At 40.9% G+C, this 21,853-nt stretch overlaps 1 long non-coding RNA gene across 1 annotated transcript in view; it reads right to left on the reverse strand.

Annotated features, from left to right (window-relative positions):
* Positions 1-2,413: 2,413 nt before the first annotated feature.
* LOC130594404 (uncharacterized) overlaps positions 2,414-21,853 on the reverse strand; it is a 42,931-nt gene continuing 23,491 nt past the window's right edge. The window contains exons 3-4 of the long non-coding RNA XR_008971078.1: positions 3,286-3,367; positions 2,414-2,478 (exon numbers count right to left, since the gene is read on the reverse strand). This is a non-coding gene — a long non-coding RNA (uncharacterized LOC130594404). The remainder of the gene's footprint in view (positions 2,479-3,285; positions 3,368-21,853) is intronic.

Below are 21,853 nucleotides of genomic sequence, written 5' to 3' on the forward strand. Positions count from 1 at the left end.
AATGGGAAGGCTATTAAACTGACTGAAAATGTCAGCAAGATTTATGCATGGGTGACAAATTGTATTGGAAATGTTCATTTTTAACATGCTGGCCTGGGTTCCTTCTCTTTTTAAAAAAGTATTGTATGTGATACATTTGCTTTAAGGCCATTTGCCCCTCCCATCTCCCCATTTGTTTTAAATATACACTGACAGTGACTTTTTGACCAGGAAAATAAACAAAACTATTCACATCGATTGTTTTTTATCATGGAAAGCAGAAATTGTTTTTCTTCTTACTTGTGTTTTTCCAGGAAGCTATTTAAGGAATTACTTTCACCTTTGTGTTGCAATGAAACACTTGTGGACCAAACAGCTACCTTCCTGGAAAAAAATACACTATCTGAAACAGCACAATTCTCCAGATACTGATATACTCAAGTCCTGTCTCTGGGTATGCACACATGAGAATTCTCCTTTTGAGAATGCAAGGCTTGTATTTCAAGTCAGAAACTGCCCTGACACATGTAGGACTTGATCTTTGAAGCAATGCTCATTCTCAAGCAAAAATTCCATATCCAAATATCATAAAGACCATTAAAATGCAAACATGTGCCATGTGCAAATATTATAGCTGTTAAATTTGCCAAATACATATGAAGCATTTGTGGAATCGTGTGAAAACTAGTAAAGAAACTCTATTTTATAATTGTATGATAAAGAAATATATTATAAAGCAATGAAAGCACTATAGTACATTTCACAATAGTAAGGAAATGATGGAGAAATTTATGAGGGTTCATTTCAATTTCAGCACCAAAGGCAAAGAACCTTGTCACTGATGTTAAAGAGAAAAGGTTTAGGCCCATAATCACACATCATATTATCAACATATGTAAAGGCAAAAATGTTGTAAAGAAAGAAAATCAACAAACTATTGAATGCCTTGAAACACTCATACATCATCTCAGCTGCATAATGAGAAATACAGGTCTGATAGCAACATAATTTCTGTCAACATGTACAATATTATGTGAGGTTCTTTAAATAGTTTAAAACATAGCATGTTCTATGATACTAATGTTATGGAAAAGAAGCTGTGCTTTTGTGATTACTTTCTTCTATTCTTGTGTATTCATTTTGGTGTAAATCCCACTCATACAAAAGCTTAAACCAAGCAGTGTTTGGGTTTATACAGCAACACCAGTGTGCAAGGTTTCATGTCACCAGTCTGTGGGATCAGCCGCCTAAGCCGTGTGCTCAAGGTATTTAAGTACCTACTGACCACAGATATAGTATTTCAACCGTATTTAGCAGCACACAAATTCAAATGAGGCTTGTCATTATCTTGTCCTTACTTCTTGGGGTTTGCTGATTTTTTCCTGATTAGTTTTTTTGTTTTGTTTTTTTTTTAAATTCTTAACCAGTACACAAGTGTGCTTACGCAGTTCAGTACATGAGATAGATAGCAGATCATTTGCGTACCCACAGCAACTACAGATGCAGTCCTCCTTCACCTCAAGTTCAAAATGCTTTAAAAATTATTATATAATCCTTTGTGTTGAAAAATTCAATACTGAGAACTTAATGCTACTTTTTATATTCAGATCAGTCAGTACCAGTACCATTATTGCTCTGATTTTCCTAATTAGTTCATTAAGTTGCATAATAATTGGTTTACTGCCACCAACTTTTTATTATGCTAGAACTGTGAAAATTAAATTGATTTAGGGCCTTATTCTGATCTAGTATGCTTACTCACTCACATATCCTGGTGCTTGTTTCAGGCTTTTTTTCCTCCTCATCTCTCAAAATCTGCATATTTTTCCCTAGTTTCACTTAAAATGCAGCCCATATTCCAGTTTTATATAGGTGGGCTTCAGATGTGCATTTTACAAAAATAAACAAATAACCAAAGCATTGCCAATGGAAAACATCTGCCTCTCACCTTAGGAGGTCAAGATAAAACTCAGTGTGTGAAATACAACTTACGAATTTGAATTTATTTCTATTGTGTTAATGACATATATCAATGCCTTGACATACAAGTATCTGGCATTATAATAATGGGGTACCATCCTAAAAGAGATGGCTCGTTGCCAAAACATCCAGACAAAAACATGATGGACTATATGGAAAGGAATAGGGCAACTATCTGTTGCTAACCTGTCTGAGTAGCATGATTTATGGTAGCAGTACAACAGAGATGGCAGCAGGTAAAACTCAGTACATTTCTCTCTGGAAGGCAGGAGGAACTACATAGTTGCAAAGTGTCCATTCAATGCAGATGCCTGGTGCATCTGTAAAGTTGCATATTTGCTTACAACTTGGGGCAGTTACTGGTTGGAGGCACTTCTGCACACTTGCAACACCAAAGTTTGAACAAGAACACCCGCCATTTCCTCCTGTGGCAAAAATAAAGTGATGTCCACACCTTGTAGTCCCCAGTGGTCTAATCCATAAGCCCAACACCAAGCTGTAGTGGTAAAATGAATAAAACTGAAATGAAAAACAGCAGGTAGAGGCTGTTTTCATGAGTTTTTGATACTCTTGGCCTGCTTCTTTATTTTTGGCTGTCAACTTTGTGGCTTTTGGAAATGGAACTACACAGACACTATGCAAATTGAATATTCCCTCCAACAGAAGCAAGGAACTGACCTTTGTGCAATTGTTTTAAAAGTTAAAAGTTTATTGAGATTGCAAACAGTTTAAAATGTTATTGGGAATGGAATATGGTGCATTATATTCTCATGTTTACCAGATGGCTGCCTTAGACAGATTCCATCAGTTATGCCGTTAACACTTCCAAATGAAGAGACACCAGTTTAGAGATGGCTAAGACCTTTCAGTCCTCCCTGCCAGAAACACCTTTTCTCTCCTGGGTTCCAATACACAATCATTGCATTTATTGCTTTGGACCATCAAATTCCAAAACTGTTATGCCAGCTGACTGTTGTCTACTCTCAAAGCCTCTCTCAGATGACAAAACACTCGAGTCATGAGAAATTTAGTTAAAACCTTCTGAAGACACAGTTGACAGATTCTGACTGTTCTTAAAACATCTAGATGACTATGTCTTTGGAGTACAATCAGAGAACCACTGTCAATCCCATTTAATATACTCATAACAAACCTGAAGTACAACATTCAAGAGAAAGGGATTTGTCTACTGATACTGTGCTACACAACAAGTTCTGGAATTTCTCTTTATGCTGAGGTATTCATCTTACTATATTAATACTATCATTTTCTGGAAAAAGGCTATTGAGTCAAGAGCCAGTTCTGACCATGTAATATTTCACTTACATTACTCCATTTTCCCTGTTGTCCCAGAATAAGGCCTCATTTGATGAACATTTTTTCTTGCTGATGTAAATATTTTCAAACACTGCAATAAAAATTTCATTACAACAGTGATTGAGATGTTTTGGGTAGTTTTGCTAAAAAGAAATGATATGCACATTTTTCAAATATACACTTGAAGGGAATGATGTGAAGTTAGTGCTACAATAAAAATGTAAATAATATTCATTATAGTTCATAGATTTACTGATATCATCTTTATTGACTCGATAATATTGAAAAACGTAAAAATAAATATAAAATTATTTTGGAAATACATCAGTACACCTTATTTTATCATTATAAAATAATAATGGAAAATTTCTTTAGGAAAAAAATGACATTTACAATATATGAACTTGCTTATGTTTTCCACAAGTGTGATGTTACATAAAATTAATGCATATAATTAATGTTCCTCTGTTTATGAGCAGCATTGCTTTATTCTTACTGCATACAATGTCTCAGTGCCAAGATATAATATAGACCCATTGGATCCAATTTCCCTACAATATCACAACATTTTTATGGTTTCTTGTAACCATCTAAATGGTACTACTTGAATGATGCTTGTCAATGAATCTTGTAGCTTAATTGCAAGATGTTGTAAGTGTTTCATGACCTGTTTCTGAAGTTAAGCAACATTTATATCTCACTTGAGCAAATATAACTTTTAGGATTGAAATGCAGTATTTGATGAGTTATATACTGGACATCTGACAGATGTCAGATATGATTTGGTTTTCCGTATGCCTGATCAAGTGAAAAAATAATCTCTGATCAGGTTTCAAGAATATAATACAGAGACTTAAGGAGCTGTAGTGCCAAATGAGAAGCGTCATGACTATACAGCAAAAAGTCCTAATCCGGTAAAATATCATTCTGCCACTTGAAAACGGTTCAAATGTGGCAAGGGGTCATAGAATCATAGAATCATAGAATGGTTAGGGTTGGAAAGGACCTTAAGATCATCTAGTTTCAACCCCCTTGCCATGGGCAGGGACACCTCACACTAAATCACATCACCCAAGGCCTCATCCAACCTGGTCTTGAACACTGCCAGGGATGGAGCATTCACAACCTCCCTGGGCAACCTATTCCAGTGCCTCACCACCCTAACAGGAAAGAAATTCCTCCTTATATCCAATCTAAACTTCCCTTGTCCTTTCACTACAGTCCCTAATAAAAAGTCCCTCCCCAGGATCCCTAAGGCCCCCTTCAGATACTGGAAGGCTGCTATGAAGTCTCCACGTAGCCTTCTCTTCTCCAGGCTGAACAGCCCCAACTTCCTCAGCCTGTCTTCATACGGGAGGTGCTCCAGGCCCCTGATCATCCTCGTGGCCCTTCTCTGGACTTGTTCCAACAGTTCCATGTCCTTCTTATGTTGAGGACACCAGAACTGCACACAATACTCCAGGTGAGGTCTCACAAGAGCAGAGTCAAGGGGCAGGATCACCTCCTTCAACCTGCTGGTCACACTCCTTTTGATGCAGCCCAGGATACGGTTGGCTTTCTGGGCTGCAAGCGCACACTGAAGCTGGCTCATGTTCGTTTTCTCATCAACCAACACCCCCAAGTCCTTCTCCGCAGGGCTGCTCTGAATCTCTTCTCTGCCCAACCTGTAGCTGTGCCTGGGATTGCTCCGACCCACGTGTAGGACCTTGTACTTGGCACGGTTAAACTTCATGAGGTTGGCATCAGCCCACCTCACAAGCATGTCAAGGTCCCTCTGGATGGCATTCCTTCCCTCCAGCGTATCAACCAAACCACACAGCTTGGTGTCATCAGCAAACTTGCTGAGGGTGCACTCAATCCCTCTGTCCATGTCAGCGATGAAGATGTTGAACAAGACTGGTCCCAACACCGATCCCTGAGGGACACCTCTCATTACTGGTCTCCCGCTGGACATTGAGCCATTGACCACAACTCTTTGCATGCAGCCATCCAGCCAGTTCTTTATCCACTGAGTGGTCCATCCATCAAATTGATGTCCCTCCAATTTAGAGGCAAGGATGTCATGTGGGACAGTGTCGAATGCTTTACACAAGTCTAGGTCGATGACATCAACTGCTTTACCCCTGTCCCTCAGTTCTGTAGCCCCATCATAGAAGGCCACCTAATTGGTCAGGCAGGATTTCCCCTTAGTGAAGCCATGCTGGCTGTCACCAAGCACCTTGTTGTTTTTCATGTGCCTTAGCACGCCATCTAGGAGAATCTGCTCCAAGATTTTGCCAGGCACAGAGGTGAGACTGACAGGTCTGTAATTCCCCGGGTCATCCATTTTCCCCTTCTTGAAAATGGGAGTTATATTTCCCTTTTTCCAGTCATTGGGAACTTCACCTGACTGACATGATTTTTCAAATATGATGGCCAGCGGCTTTGCAACTTCATTCGCCAGCTCCTTCAGGACCCGCAGATGGATCTCATCAGGACCCATGGACTTGTGCACATTCAGATTTTTAAGATGGTCTCGAACCAGATCCTCTCCTACAGTGGGTGCAAGGTCTTTATTCTCACAGTCCCTGCGTCTGCCTTCCAAGACTTGGTCAGAGCCTTTGCCAGTGAAGACTGAGGCAAAGAAGTCATTCAGAACCTCAGCCTTCTCCAAATCCTGTGTAGCCAGTTCTTCCGAGAGCTTCCTGAGGGGGCCTACATTCTCCCTAGCCTGTTTTTTATTTGCTATGTACCTGTAGAATCCCTTCCTGTTATCCTTAATACCCCTAGCCAAGTTTAATTCTAACTGGGCCTTAGCTTTCCTAACCTGGTCCCTAGCTTCCCGGACAACATCCCTGTACTCTTCCTAGGCCACCTGTCCTTGCTTCCACTTATTATAAGACTCTTTTTTTATTGGAATTTTCCTCAGGAGCTCCTTATCCATCCAAGGAGGTCTCCTGGCCCTCCTGCTGCATTTCCTACTAATTGGGATGCAACACTCCTGAGCTTGTAGCAGGTGATCCTTCAATATCAACCAAGAGTCTTGGGCTCCCCTGCCCTCTAGGGCTGTATCCCATGGAACCTTACTAAGCAGGTTCCTGAAGAGGCCAAAGTCTGCTCTTTTGAAGTCCAGGGCCATGAGCTTGCTGCACGCTCTTCTCACTGTCCTGAGGATCTCAAATTCGACCATCTCGTGATCGCTGCATCCAAGGCTGCCCTGGAGCATCACATTTCCAACGAGCCCTCCCCTGTTGGTGAGCATGAGGTCAAGCATGGCACCTCTCTTTGTTGGCTCCTCTATTACTTGCAGAAGGAAGTTGTCTTCCACACAATCGAGGAACCTCCTGGATTTCTTGTGCCAGGCCATACCGTCCTTCCAACAGATGTCAGGGTGGTTGAAGTCACCCATGAGAACAAGGGCCTGTGAGCCTGAGTTTTTTCCTACCTGTCTATGGAGTGCTTCATCCACAGGGTCTCCTTGATCAGGCGGCCTGTAACAGATACCCACAGTAATGTCTCCCATAGCTATATTCCCTTTAACCCTGACCCACAAACTCTCTGTGGACTGCTCACCTGTCCCCAGACAGAGTTCCATACTCTCCAGCCTATCCCTAACATAAAGGGCAACTTCCACTCCCCGCCTGCCAGGCCTGTCTTTTCCAAAGAGCCTGTAACCTTCCATTCCAACACTCCAGTCATAGAAGCCATCCCACCATGTTTCAGTGATGCCTATTATATCATACCCCCGTAGACGTGCACAAATCTCTAATACCTCTTGTTTGTTCCCCATGCTACGGGCATTTGTATAGAGGCATCTGAGCCGAGCTCCAAATGAAGCCGGCTCATTGGCTGGAGTGGCTGGGATATCTCTACATTGCTCCGAGCATTTATTATAGGTGCTGGCAACTGACTGGGAGTGTTGGAATGGAATGATGCCCCCCTCCCCCAGCACAACTAGTCTGGCAAGCCTCCTACCAAAACTGCTCTTTCCCTGCTTTAGACCAGCTCCACCAGCCCCCAGTAGACCTGGCCTACAAACTTGGGTCCCGTGTTCAAGAAACCCAAACCCCTGACTATGACAGCACCCTTTTAACCATTTATTAACCTGTTCAATCCTCCTAGCTTTTTTTAGGTCCTCCCCTATATCCTGGAGAATTGATGAAAAGACTATCTGAGCTCCAGAGCCCCTAACCATCTCCCCCAGGGCTCTGTAGTCCTTCTTTATGTTCCCCAGGCTACCACTATCTATATCACTAGCACCCACATGTATCACCAGAAGTGGATAATAGCCCCTTAACAAATTTTGTACTAGACCAGGCACCATCAGCCTTCCTCCAACCAGCATAAAACCAACAGAAATTTCTCTGAACTATACAGCTTACAAGGATTCAATAATGTGTAGATGCTGACTGAGAACAAATCAGTATTTCTAGGCAACCTGGCCATGGCCACCTGTAGAACTCCTGGTCACATCTCTGCTCCACAGCCTCCGCTTTCCCAGTCATAACAAAGCAAGTCATGAAACAAAAGCCAGCATTTTGATACTGGCCATGAAAAATCAGAATACTTTTTTTCTGAAGAATTATTTTAAATAAGCTCTGAATATCAAGAATTACACTGTTCCCATCTATAAACTCCATACAGCTGTAACCTTTAACCCAGCCCTGTAATCAGCTCTGGGTAGAATTGAAGTATGACACCAAATCCTGGGATAAGCATTTTGTTTTTCTACAGTGGATAAACAGGCATCCTTCTCTGTGCATTCCTCACTGGATTTTCAAGCCTTTGCCAAGTATGATTACACAATTCTTAACTAAATATTTGCCAACTGCAGCTGCCATACTAAGCAGTGCTGCTTGAAAATTCCTTCAGCAAAAAAAAAAAATATATTGTTACAGCACTTTTAGCATCTTTTACTTTTATGAAAAAAATCCATTTAGGAGTATTAGATAGCATGTAGAAATGAATAAGAACTTTAAAATATATATCTATCAATAATTGTATATGTAGTGCACTTACTTTAACGAATTGTTGCACAAACTACATAGACAGCATTTTTCCTGTGAAATCATTACACTTAAATGAACTTTTGACAATGTATTAATTACAAGGACATGACCACATTTATTTTGCTGATCCAGTAATTACATGCATTAAAGAAATATTTATTCAGAAACGATGGTTCACTTCAAAACAGACTTTTATTGCCAAATTACATTTCCTGTATACAACTGCTTCTTTGCCATTTATGAGCCTTTTCAAACTTTTACAGAGGGCAGAAAGGGGAACAAAAATGCTTACTAAACTCTGGGCTGACAACTTTCTCTGCACATTTGAAATGATCAGGAGTCTCTTGGTCAGACATAGATCTCAGGCTGCACGGAGAGGTTGGGGCAACTTTGTACACATTTGTCCTATCTGGGTTTTACACTGCTGCTTTATGAGAAAAATGTAAGAAATAGGTTCAATGATTTTCTTTCTAGCTGGCAGTATTTTTTTTTTCCTCTGGACATGAAATTTATGTGACCCAACATTCTTGTTATTGCAATACTAAAATTATACATTTGACTTTCTAGATATGTATACAGCCCTGATAATAAAGGTTTTCGCTATTGTAGCATGCCTGACCACTCATATGCACAGGTAAAATGGAAAAGTATTTCAGTCTTTGCTCTTGTCACAGAGAGAGGTACAGAATTATAGATAAATTGACCATCAGGTTTATTTCTTATAGGACAAGGGGTAACGGTTTTAAACAGGGGAATTTCAGCTTGGATATAAAGAAGTTCTTTACTGTGAGAGTGGTGAGGCACTGGAATGGGTTCCCCAAAGAAGTGATAAATGCTCCATCCCTGGCAGTGTACAAGGCCAGGTTGGACAGAGCCTTGGGCAGCATGGCCTAGTGTGAGGCACCCCTGCCCATAACAGGGGGCTTGGAACTAGATGATCTTAAGGTCCTTTCCAAACCAAACCACTCTATGATTCTAAGATTTTGCAGTTTGTGGTTGTCCTGGGTTCAGCAGTAGCAGTCTTTCTTTTTCTCCTTCTTAGTAGCTGGTGCAGTGCTGTTTTTTTGACTTTCTGCCTGGGAACAGCACTGGTAACACCGATGTTTTTAGTTACTGCTCAAATGTTTAGTCTGACCAAGGACTTTCTGAGTCTCATGCTCTGCCAGGGAGGAGGGGATGCTGGGAAGAAGCAGAGATAAGACACCTGACCCAAACTAGCCAAAGAAGTATTCCATACCACAGCACGTCATGTCCAGGATGTAAGTGAGAGTTATGTGGAAGGGCTGACTCACTGCTCAGTTGGGCTGGGTATCGAGGGATGGTATTGTATTCTCTTCCCTTGTTATTTCCCCTATCATTATTATTATTGGTGGTAGCAGTAGTGGGTTTGTGTTATACCTTAGTTACTGGGCTGTTCTTATCTCAACCCGGGGGAGTTACCTTCTTTTGATTCTCTTCCCTGTCCCTCTGGGAGCAGGGTTGGGGAAGAAAGGGGGGGAGGGAGTGAGAGGGCTGTGTGGCTGACTAACAGCCTGGGCTTAAGCCACAACAGTGGTGCAGCCTTTGAGTTTTACTCAACATTAAAACCTGTGAGTGACTCAAATAAAACCCCCAAAGTGTAAAAAACAATAGGTATCATCTCCAAATCTAAATCTAATATTTCATTTTAGCCAGTGTACATAACACTTAAATTTTCATTTAATTTCTTATTTTCTTTTAAGGCCATCTTGTGCTGTTATATTTGATAGCTAGTGAAAAAACCTGAAATATTCTTACTTGTATCACAATCTTTCCATTAAGCAAAGGAGAATACTTTAATGAAAAGAGAGTATTTGTCTAAATAAAAGTGACACATTTCTGTCCTTTTGCCTAAAAGGATGTTTCATAATGCCAGGAAAGGTATTTATGTAGTCCTCTAATAATGACCTGTTCTTGACTATCAGCAAAACCAAAGGTCAGAGTCACATGAGAAAAAAAAAACACTGCATGTTGAAATAACCTAATTCTACTCTATAGTTGTTCTTAGCAGTTACTATATAGACCTGGCTTTGGATTTTTTTTTTTTTTTTTCTTACTTTCATTTTAAGGAAAACTTGTAATACAAGTGAAGAAAGAATAAAATTTGAAATTGTGAAGGAACAGCTTTAATTATCATAACAACACCAGCCAAAAGAAACAATTTATTATAAAAGAAGGAAAGTCACCCACTATAAGTGTCTTTCACTAAAAATACAAAGGAAAGCACTAAGGGAAACAAGCACTGTGGTACAAATATTCTGTATGGAAAAATGTGGTTTTATATTCATTCATGGTTAAAGTCTCTAGAGCAAAGGGACATTTCCTACCCATGTGAAAAGATTTACTCATGCAACTTGGTGTGCAGAATGTTATTCCAAGGTAATGGCGACTGGTCTACTGTATTTCTACCTTAAATAGTTTAACGAATATTTTTTCTTTGACTGACTGAGAAATCCTTTGAAAAAAAGTGAAATGTATCAAACAGATAGATGGAGGGACTGTACTAAAAGCAAACGAATACTGATATAAGTAATCCTTATTTACTTTCAACTGCTACATTTTGATAAAGTCTGCCACAAAAGCATGGTTACTTCATAATCTCTATAAACCAGTATAGAGGAAAAATATGGGAATTTCTGTTAAAATGTAGACTAATTTAATAATTTGTTTTACTCATTACTAGCATATAAATACATATATATATATTCCACAAAAAAAAATCATTAAAATTGTGGGTTATTTGCTAGAGCTGACATTAAAAGAAGTCTCTGGTGGCAAATACATCAAGCTGATCTCAACATTACAAGCTCTTTTTCAAACCAAATTTTAACTTTTATAGTTTTCACGATTTCTGGCAATTGATTTTCATAGCTATCTAAATTCTACTGCTGTTGTCTTATGAATAATCTTAATTTTCTGCATAGCATTTACAACAGCAATGTAAATGCCAAGCTACTACTTCTCTTCATATCCAATCAACAGTTTCTGAAAGAAAAATAATTATTCAAAACACAACTGGCAGAAAGCTAAGAAAACCTCTGGCCAAGGACTTAACTAGCTGATTCTCCTTTGCTATACATGATTAACCTGCAATCCTTTCTAGCAAAAGTGCTGTCTAGACTACACAATCTATATTGCTACCAAAAAATAACCATTTTCTACCCATTGCCATTGTCAACAATAAGTATTTGGTTAGGAAACCATTGTCTTCTAGACATTTGTCTGAAAAGCTTTTCTTTTAGAAGCATTAGCAATGAAGTAAGTAGAAGACAGTAAAAGACAACCGTAGTGACTGTAAAAATATTTTTCAGCTTTTGCTTTCTCAGGGACCTATTTTATGGTTTGCCCTGACACCTAACAAAGATAATTGTTCAAGCTATGATATTTCACAGGTCCACTACTACTACTATTACTTATTCTGCCTCAATTTTATAGACACGCTTCATACAGCATTCCTGAACTATTTCATCAGCTCTCTAGGAACTACTCAGGCCAGCCAAAAAATATGTAATGTTCAAAGAGCACTCATAAACAGGTACGTTGATGGCAACCTTTCAGGATATAAGTTCACATGGTACTTTGTAAAGTGCACTGACTCTCATGGACACCTGCTTTGGTTCTGGACATTCTTTCTCTGGCCTTGAACAAACTTCATTCTTACAGTCCATTTTAACTACCTGTCCTGGGCTCAGCAGTAGCAGTCATTTTTCTCCTCCTTTGTAACTGGTGCAGTGCTGTGTTTTGACTTTCAGCTTGGGAACAGAGCTGATAACAAGGATGTTTTGGTCTGGCCAAGGACTTTGTGAGCCTCATGCTCTGCCAGGGGGGAGGGGAAGCCAGGAGGAAGCAGAGACAGGACACCTGACCCAAACTGACCAAAGAGGTATTCCATAACACAGCACGGCATGCCCAGGATGTAACTGGGAGTTAGCTGGAAGGGCTGGGAGACTGCAGGGTTGGAGGAGGTATGGGTCGGTGCTTGGTCGGGCTGGGGGGGGCGAGTTATCGGTCGGCTGGTGCTGAGGTGTTGTATTCTGTTCCCTTGTTATTTCCTTTATCATTATTATCATTGGTGGTAGCAGTAGTGATTTGTGTTATACCTTAGTTACTAAACTGTTCTTATCTCAGCCCGTGGGAGTTGCATTCTTTTTGATTCTCCTCTCCGTCCCTCCGGAAGTAGGGGGAGGGAAAGAAGGGGGGGGTGAGTGAACGAGTTACCTGACTGGGTTTAAACCACGACAGTTCTTTTTGGCGCCCAACGTGGGGCACAAGGGGTTGAGATAACGACAGATCTGACAGGATTAATAGTCACTCGTCACAATGCTGATTTATTGGCTCTCAGAGTTGTTCCTCTTGATCTCACAGTTTCAGAATGCAGTACATTACTTAGAGACGGTATTCGCTGTGTTAGTGTTTATCAAGTGTGGGGCTTGGGCTAAGGTTCTTGTCTCACTGTACTTCATGGTGATGACTTGTAATACGGGTGGGCTCCAGCAGCAGGGCGGGACGGACGTGGCCGTGGACTTGTACCTGGCCGTCCGGCTGCTCTTCACCGTCCTGGCCCTCGCCCTCGCCTCTATCTTCGTCAGGCCGCGGGGAGCCGAGGGGGAGCGGCCCCGGGAGCCGGCGGCTGCTGAAGCGGCCCGGGAGAGCGGCCCCGGGGACCAAGCGGCGGCGGGAGCGGGGCCGGAGGCCGCCAGGGGACGGCTGCCGGTGGAGGTGGTTGAGGAGAGGAAGGAGGCGGCTGCTGAGCAGCGGGAGAAGGCGGCGGAGGAGCCGAGCCCCGCGGCCGAGCCGAGCCCCGCGACGGCCGAGAGCATCCCCCGGAAGCCGCCCGCCGAGCCCCAGGAGGATGCAGGAGACCACGCAGCATTTCCCAGCAAGGCAGAGGAGGAAGAGCTGGACTCCGGAAAAGAGAAGCTGGCGGTGGGAGAGCCGGCAAGCACAGCAGCTACACCAGCCCCAGTGACAAGTACAGCAGCATCAACTGAGAGTTCTGGAGGTTTTGAATGGCCTTTGGGTATCCTTGGGACCTGCCTGCTGATTGTGATGGGGATCAGCATGTTGGCACACACACAGGCTGTGTTCTACCCACAACCATTTTGTCTGATCTCAAAAGTTAAGCAGAGTCAGGTTTGGGTCTTGTCTGGGGTTAGACAACAATATAGGGGGACCAAGAGGTTTTCTCCAAGGCTGGACAGTCATGAGTGGCAGGGTGTGTGGGATAGTATGGGCAAGTATCTAGTCCACTGGGCCCCTCCAGTGCTTTGGAAGCGTCGGAGATAGAAGGCAGCTGCATGGAGTCCCCAGCAGCAAGCTGCAGAAACTGCTGAAGGGGACAGTGAATTATTTTAAGCCTGGTGGGCCCGTGGCACTTCAGGCCATCAGAGCAGAGATGCAACACAGAGATGGACTCAAGATCGAGGGGTGGATTTAGCAATGGACACTATTGCCCAGATTATTCACAAGTGTGAACACTGCACACAGTCTCTCCTGCTCTGACTGTTACAAGAGATGGAGCCTGCCATCATGGACCAGATGGACTCAGCAGCTTTATAGGGACTGGTCCATGCACTAAGATAAGAGTATATTGAAAATGTGGGATCTGTGCATGACGTGAAGGTATGGAATAAGGGGTGGATAATGTCCTGGGTTCAGCAGTAACAGTCATTTTTCTCCTTCTTGGTAGCTGGTGCAGTGCAGTGTTTTGACTTTCGGCTTGGGAACAGAGCTGATAACAAGAATGTTTTGGTTTGGCCAAGGACTTTGTGAGCCTCATGCTCTGCCAGGGAGGAGGGGAAGCCAGGAGGAGGCAGAGACAGGACACCTGACCCAAGCTGACCAAAGAGATATTCCATACCACAGAACATCATGCCCAGGATATAACTGGGAGTTAGCCGGAAGGGCTGGGTGTCTGCAGGGTTGGAGGAGGTATGGGTCGGTGCTTGGTCGGGCTGGGGGGGGAGCGAGTTATCGGTCGGCTGGTGCTGAGGTGTTGTATTCTCTTCCCTTGTTATTTCCTTTATCATTATTATTATTGGTGGTAGCAGTAGTGATCTGTGTTATACCTTAGTTACTAAACTGTTCTTATCTCAACCCGTGGGAGTTGCATTCTTTTCGATTCTCCTCTCCCTCCCTCCGGAAGTAGGGGGAGGAAAAGAAGGGAGGGAGTGAGTGAACGAGCCCTCTGCCTGGTTTTAAACCACGACACTACCTCTTTACATGAGCATCTCCTCCCTAGACCACATGCTGTTGCAAAGACATAGCCGAATACTTTCTGACCAAGCCAGTGAAAATAGAATACAAGAGAGATGCAGATGGCAATTGAAAGAGGCTACCAAAAAGAATAAAGTAAGTTATCAGAGAGATCTTGGTAGAAAGGCTTTCAGGAAAAGATGTTTCTGAAGTAGTTCAGAGGAACAGAAAAAGCTCAGTGACTGAAAAATGAAAGGCTACGAGACATTAAAAAAAAAAAAATGTGTTGAGAAAAAAAGATAAATAGCTAAAGAGAGGAAGTAAAATGAAATTACTGAAATGTAGTTGAAGCAAGGATTATGGACAGCCCCTTCTTGACTACCAGGTTGTAATGAGAATTGAAGGTTAGCGTACAAGAAAGGAAGAAAGGAAAGAGAAGCAAGGTGCTGATAGGGATGGAGAGCAAGGTATTTCAGAAACTGCTCTCTGGAAAGAATAAAGAAGGGGAATGAAAAGCTTAAAAAGAAAAGATTACAGTAATCAAGGTAGCTAATGGCCATGACAGGCACGGTGGAGGAAGAGAAGATATAAAGAGAAAGCTGTGAGAAAACTAAGCTGGAAAATTAGTATGTAGGAAAGAGAAAAGCATTAAAATAGACTTGGAAACCACAATCCTGGCACCAGAAAGAAAAGCAGAGCTGCCTGCCATGGTAGTTTCAGGATGGGGAAAGAAAGCATTTGAGGGAAAAACGACTACCTGCACCCAAGTACTGCTCCATCTGACACTACTTCCAGCCTGAGAACCAAGTAGTCTTTTCTGAACACGAGATAACTATACATTATTTAAGTGAAAACTGGAGCAGATTGTCTTTTCTTCTGGTTACTGTTAAGTATATGAAAAGGCCAGTAAAAAGTAAAGAGCATCTTTCTCAGAGTAATTGCCACAATAGACAACAGCAATGCTAGACATTTTTGCTATAGCTATTAAGGCAGGTGGGGTAATGATCACTTTTATCGTTCTTTAGTCATCTAAAAAAAAAAACAACCCCAAAACCACAGAGAGGCATCAGTCTCGAATTCACATTATGATACCTGCATAAGTTAGCTAATGGTCTGACATACAGAATTACAGCAGAAATTCTGATTTAGTGGAAAGACATGTTGACACACACTACAGTGGTCCATAATTTGGCTTTAAGCAATTATGTCTTAAGTTGTACTGCAAGACAGCTCAGCCAAATAAAGCCCAGGTGTTTTAAATGAAGTCGGACTGGTATTTTCCACATCTAGTGCTGGTTCCTGATGTTAGTGATGACACTTATCCTGCCACACAAGGCTGTTGGGGAAGCCTGGTGACAGCAGCAGTTAAATACATCTATTTGAGTGAAAAAAAGGTATAATGTATAGCTTTGGTGAATTCTTCACTGGTTACATTTATTGGGGAACTGTGTTATAATTGAGTCTGATTGAAACCTTCCATATCTCATGACGTTTTCCCAGTAATATGCATACTGAATACTTAGGCTCAAAATTTGTTCATTAGTGTATTTCAATGCATTAAATGTCTCATTCATCCTTGCTCTAAACCCAACTTGTTTTATGACACTGAGAAAGTGGCTTCTTGGCGATGACTGCCCTCTCTAGGTCATCCACAGGTCATCTGAGCTTGATGGAGAGCGAGTGGTGTATCACAGTCTGTGCCAGACCATGTGAACAAAATGGTCTCCTTGGGCCTTAAATATCATACTGATTCAAGCCACTTTTACTGCTGAAATATTTAAAAACTAAGTGGATGTTATGTACCTGACAGGAACTGCTATGGTACCTGCAGAGGCAGTTAGCCTTTGCTTTTCATCACTTTGCAAGAACAATAGCCATGACTGTCAGACTAGACAGATTTTGTTTCTCTCACAAAAAGAGCCAACAAAGTCAAACAGACATATCTGTAGATGAAGGAAAACAACAGGCTATTTGACAGGAAACAAAATAATTGTGTGATTTTAGACCTTTTTACTACTATAACTAATATCAATTTTTGAATATAGAATAACCACTGCAAGGTAGATCTAAAGTGGATGCTGCCAAAGGTTATGCAAATGTAGAAAATTATAATTCTATCTCAATGTCATTACATGTGTCTACTTAGATGCACATTTTCTGCTATGTTTAAGTTAAACAAAACACTAAATGACTGTGTAGTATGACATCTCATTAATATGTTTCCATTCACATCTGTGCCTTTAGTATTAAAAAAATAGGCTGTTCTAGTGATAAGAGATTAAGTCCTTTAATTGGAAACAAATGACAAATCACTGTTAACCCCATATGATGCTTTCTAAAACTTCCATCATATATTCCCCTTAAAACATTATTAAGCAGAAGTTCAGCAGATCTACTTCCTAGAAAGTGCTATTTAACTAAACTCAGGCAGGATGTTAATACTGATGCTGAATTACAGGTTGCCAATGCATTTCCTGCAAGGGGATTGACAGGGGATCATTTTGTTATGGGGCCACCTCCAGCGTGTTGTGACAACCAGTCATTACACCTCTGAGCATAGCACTCAGCTGTAGGTTTCTACAGGATGCAAATAGCTCCAAATGGGTTCAATTTAGAGATAGGAGATAATGTATCATTCAACTCTTTAAGGTAGAAGCTTTTAATTTTCAAGGAAAAAAAAAAAAAAGAGGAGTTATGTTTCAGTCTCTGGAAATAAAGATCTACTTAACAAAGCATGCCAGAAAAAAAATGAGAATAGAAGTAACATATAAAAACAGAAAGCTTAACTTGCTTTCTCTACTTGTCTCAGAGACACAAAGGCTGTGTTAGCCACCGACTTGATTTATTTAGAATGCTGTGCAATTGTTCATTTAAAACCTGTGCTTTGCAACTAGTGACAAATACTAGGGAGTAAGATTTCATATTTACATAGCAACCCTTTCACCTCGAGTAATCCCAACAGATTTGCAAGATACCCATCAGTAAGATCAAAATAGAGAACAATAATTAATAGTTACAACTAATTCATAACATAGGCAGTGCAGTTAGAAAAAAAAGGAGTTTAAAAAAATAACAGGGACATAAAAATGTTCAGCTTGTTTAAAAATAGCCATTTTTATGAAATATGAGAAAAAATTTGCTACTTCAAACCACAAACATATTCCCAGGTATTGCAAGCTTAACACATTTTGAAAATAAGTGCTGAAGATGTAGTAAACAAAGACAAAATTTCAGGTATGGAATAAGCAACAGGTTCAAAACATTTTGATTGTAATTTCTGATTTCTGACATTTTGTTCTTGCCAGTAAGCTACAAACACATACTTTAAACAGTGTTATATTTTCACAAAGTCCACTTCTTCAGGAAATTTTCAATAGCTAATAAGTCAAGAGGCCTTAAATATCTATGGTTAACAGATTACTCTCTCTCTCCCCCCCTTCTCTATGTACACGTACATACATACATACCCAACTACCTGTGTCTGTGATACTTTTAAGTATCTTATATGTAACAACAGGGGGTTGTTTTGTCTTGTATATTTGGGTTTGTTTAATGAAATATGGGTCCCTAAAGAAAGACACTTCAGTGGCAAATGAATACTGTTCCCCACAACTATCTATCCTCACAGCTTTTAACAAGCACCACATAAAACATCAAGAGTTTGTGTGTTTATTTAGGGGTTTTTTGAGCTGGTTTGTTTTTTATTTTCTGAACATCCACTGTGATTTAACAAAAATGGAAGTTATCATCTGATAAATCCAAGCAGAAAATGTTTGTGCACTGAAAAACACTGGCCAAAAATGCAAATTTGGTTTCACTTTTACAATCTTATTGTAAATACAGTCCAAAAGGGAGCTACTTGTCTACTACATGATATATTATAGAGTTGGAGATCTGGTATCAAGTGTATTTCTTTGTCTTCAAAGTAAAGGAAGGAATATCCAAATCAAAAGCCAAAACAAATTAAAGGTACTTTGTAACTGACATTTTAATTATCTAGTTTGGATATTATTCATTTTATTTATTCTTCTAAATGCAAACAATTCTGGACCACTGTATAAATATTATCTCCATTGGAAGTCTTCAGTACCTCTAATAAAAACGTACAATTTCTTGGCTACCAAATCCAATTAAACTTATTCTAAACATACTGCATTCATTGTAACAATGTATTTCTGAATACACAAAAGACTTTGGAAAGAGGGGACAGTTTAAAACAGGCCACTGAAAAGATGTAATTAGAGCTGTGTGGGCTTGGCAAAACTGGCTCAGCAAACAAGCTTGAGGTTACTATTGCCAAAGCACTCTAGGCTTACTGAGGTTTCATTATGGCAAGGAGAGCTTAATTCTGGTAAGTATCAGATACAAGAAGATGTAATCAAATATAAAATAATAACAACAGAAAAGCCAAATGGGAAAGAAGAAACTGATCCCTACTCAACGAAAGATTTAAAATACAACCAGCATATTAACTGGCTGTGTTACATACAAGTGATTTCAGTTGTGCAGGGTTGTTTAGAAAGAGGAAAATGGGCAGATGAATTAATAGGATTATCATGAGCAATTTATTTTCTGCAAACACTGTCAGGGCCCTTGTTTGCACTTGGACTTCACCCACAAACATACAGGGAGTTTTGTATCTTCTGATCACCACCCAGATGTGTTTGATGAATGCTGTGCACACACAAACACACACTTACGACTTGCTTACATGGCAGCTATTAGTTATTCGGAGTTTTTCATCTTCAAGGAGGAAATGAACCTTTCTAAAAGGGAGCATGTAAACAACTCATCCAGCTTTGATTATCCTTGGATGAGGGAGAGACCACAGAATATATTTGAAGTGTTTCAAAAGATTTAGAGCTTCAGAGGGAAGCATGCAACTCCTGGAGCTCAGGCACAGCAGGCAAGGACCTTCCTGTCCTCCACTAAGCATAGAGCTTTTTGCAGAAATATTCCCACCCATGTACAAGCAACATCCTGCAAATTGAGTAACATCATTGGAAGCTGGCTTGTCCCTGTAAAATCTGACTTTCAGCAGTTATCCTTTAGAATAACATTAGAAGTGCCCCAGTGGATCCTATACATCTGGTGAAAATACACAGATGTGCAAACCAGAATCCTTGTCTCTCTTTTGGTCCACTTGGCAAAATCAATCCTACCCCAAATGGAATACAAGGTGCCATAATTGGATCTCCCTCTCCAGGTACACAGCTGTCCTATTTTCTCACTCCTACTCATGTCCTGAGCAAAATGTGCCATGTTAGGAAAGCAGGTCTACACAATGCCACTACTCTTCATTCTTTGCAGCAGACCTTGTCCTGCTCTAACTGAGATGGAGAAGGACCAACCATGATAGTACCCTCTGCCGCTTATAAAAGGAACATTTTTCAGCATCTGACAGAGCATAAAAACAGCTGTAATAGCTGTTGCAACACCACCCCACACCCCTAGCCCCTACCCCGTCCATCTTGACATTACTACCAGGAGCTCTGAAATACTGCATCCAGGAAATAACTCATGAATACACCAACCTATGTCACATATCCATCTCTTGCAAACAAAAACTAGGCTTAAACCCCTATATTCTTAATGGAAGACATGAGCTGGAAAGGTGTGCTGCACTTGCACATCTGCTCATTTTGATGGGTGCTGTGTGCAGCTCACCAGGGTGCCAGGGTGGGGCACCATACCACTTCAGTTCAAAGGCCTAAATATAGGCCCGGGAACCTAAATTTAGATTTGAGGCCTTAAATTTTGCCCTAGACTTCATCTGGAAATGAAATACTTAAGCCAGTTATTAAACTGCATCCATGGTCAGATGAAATAATAAAAAAAAAAAATAAATAGAAAATTAAAGTAAAGTCCTGTAAGGTGCTATTATATTACTCCTCATTACAGAAATCAGTGTGCTTTTAGCAGTTTCTTTGATGCACTCTGTATTTCTGCACTGCTGGAGGAATTCTTGGGCAGCAACTGGTGCAATGGCATGACTAGTGCCAGCCAACAGTCTTGCCATGCCACAGCAGAAATTCAGCCATGGCATCCCACAGACTCACTGGATGGAAAATTGACGGGATAAAAAACACACAGATATCCATTCTCCCAAATATCACAGGGGGGAAACAAGGCTGAGGCCATCCAGCACCACCAGCCCTGCACCATGGCTTGATTTGCCCCAAACCAGGTCCCATATGCATGTTCCTGTGGGGCAGAAGAATTACTTTCAATCCTTCACAGCCCACAAGATATTTTGTCATTACGGACATGTCAGAAAGGCACGGTGTAATCACAGTAATCACTGTAGACAGCTGTAATAATAATAGTAGTAAGAATATTTAGATATTTTCACCTTCAAAGCACTTTTAAAACATCTGCTAACAGGTTGCCCCAGCCGCTGTTTAAAGAAGACAATAATTATAACCCTGCTCACACTCAGGGGTGGTAGAGATTTCTGTGGGGATTAACAATGCCATTCTCATCACAGACAAGCCGTGTTGCTACCATGGTGAAAACCAAGGTGCAATGAAAACAGGTGGTTCACCCCATTGTTCCAAGTAGCTGCATGGGAACCGACATTTTGGTGCTCTCAGGTCTCTCTCCTCCTCCCACTGGGAAACGCTACACTTGGTAAAGAGGCATAATTTGGGGGGTAAGGGGGTTGTCGAGGGGACAGTGGAAAATTCAAGAATCTGTGTTTTGGGATTTCTAATGCTTCTTCAAATCTGAGGTAGGATTTGCAGTACCCAAGGATTTTATTTCCCATGCACTCTCACCTAGGAGCCAAGCGGGATATCAAGGGGACAGAAAAATCTTCACTACCAGCCATAACCTCTTTACCTCTGGGCCTGAAACACCTCCTGCTTCTTGTGAGAAGTCTGCAAATTAGAGTCATGACCTGCCTTTGAACATACTTCCACCAAGTTTACTACTGTTTCATACAACTCCAGTCTTCCCTTTAAATTTAATTAGTAGTTTAGGTTTTGCATACCAAAAAACCCAGCCATGTATTTTTAAGGAAAACCACACCAGTGTTCAAAATCTCGACAATCTCTTTATCTGCAAGGAGTGCAACGATGTCTTCAAAGCATGCTGTGCTAATGTGAGGTTAGCAAAATTGGCTGTGGGTGCATACAGCAATGAACTAAGTTACCTTGTGTATATATAGGTTGGTTTTAGTTCTAATTATTATTTCTTTGGATCTGAATCTCAAATCAATTGAAACCAGATGAACTGCCTCCCTAGAAGCCAAGTCTCAAACAGGTAGATTGCCTGCAACCATCACCTTCACTGGCCCTGACTTGGCTCCATCATCTCCCATAATAGTTATATTCCCATTCTGGCAGTCAAAATAACCTGTTTTTTTAATTAATTAT

This window comes from Pezoporus wallicus, unplaced genomic scaffold (assembly GCF_028554395.1).
Source record: "Pezoporus wallicus isolate ANWC-B61680 ecotype Strahan unplaced genomic scaffold, APGP_CSIRO_Pwel_v1 contig_6807, whole genome shotgun sequence".
Taxonomy (NCBI): Eukaryota; Metazoa; Chordata; class Aves; order Psittaciformes; family Psittacidae; genus Pezoporus; species Pezoporus wallicus.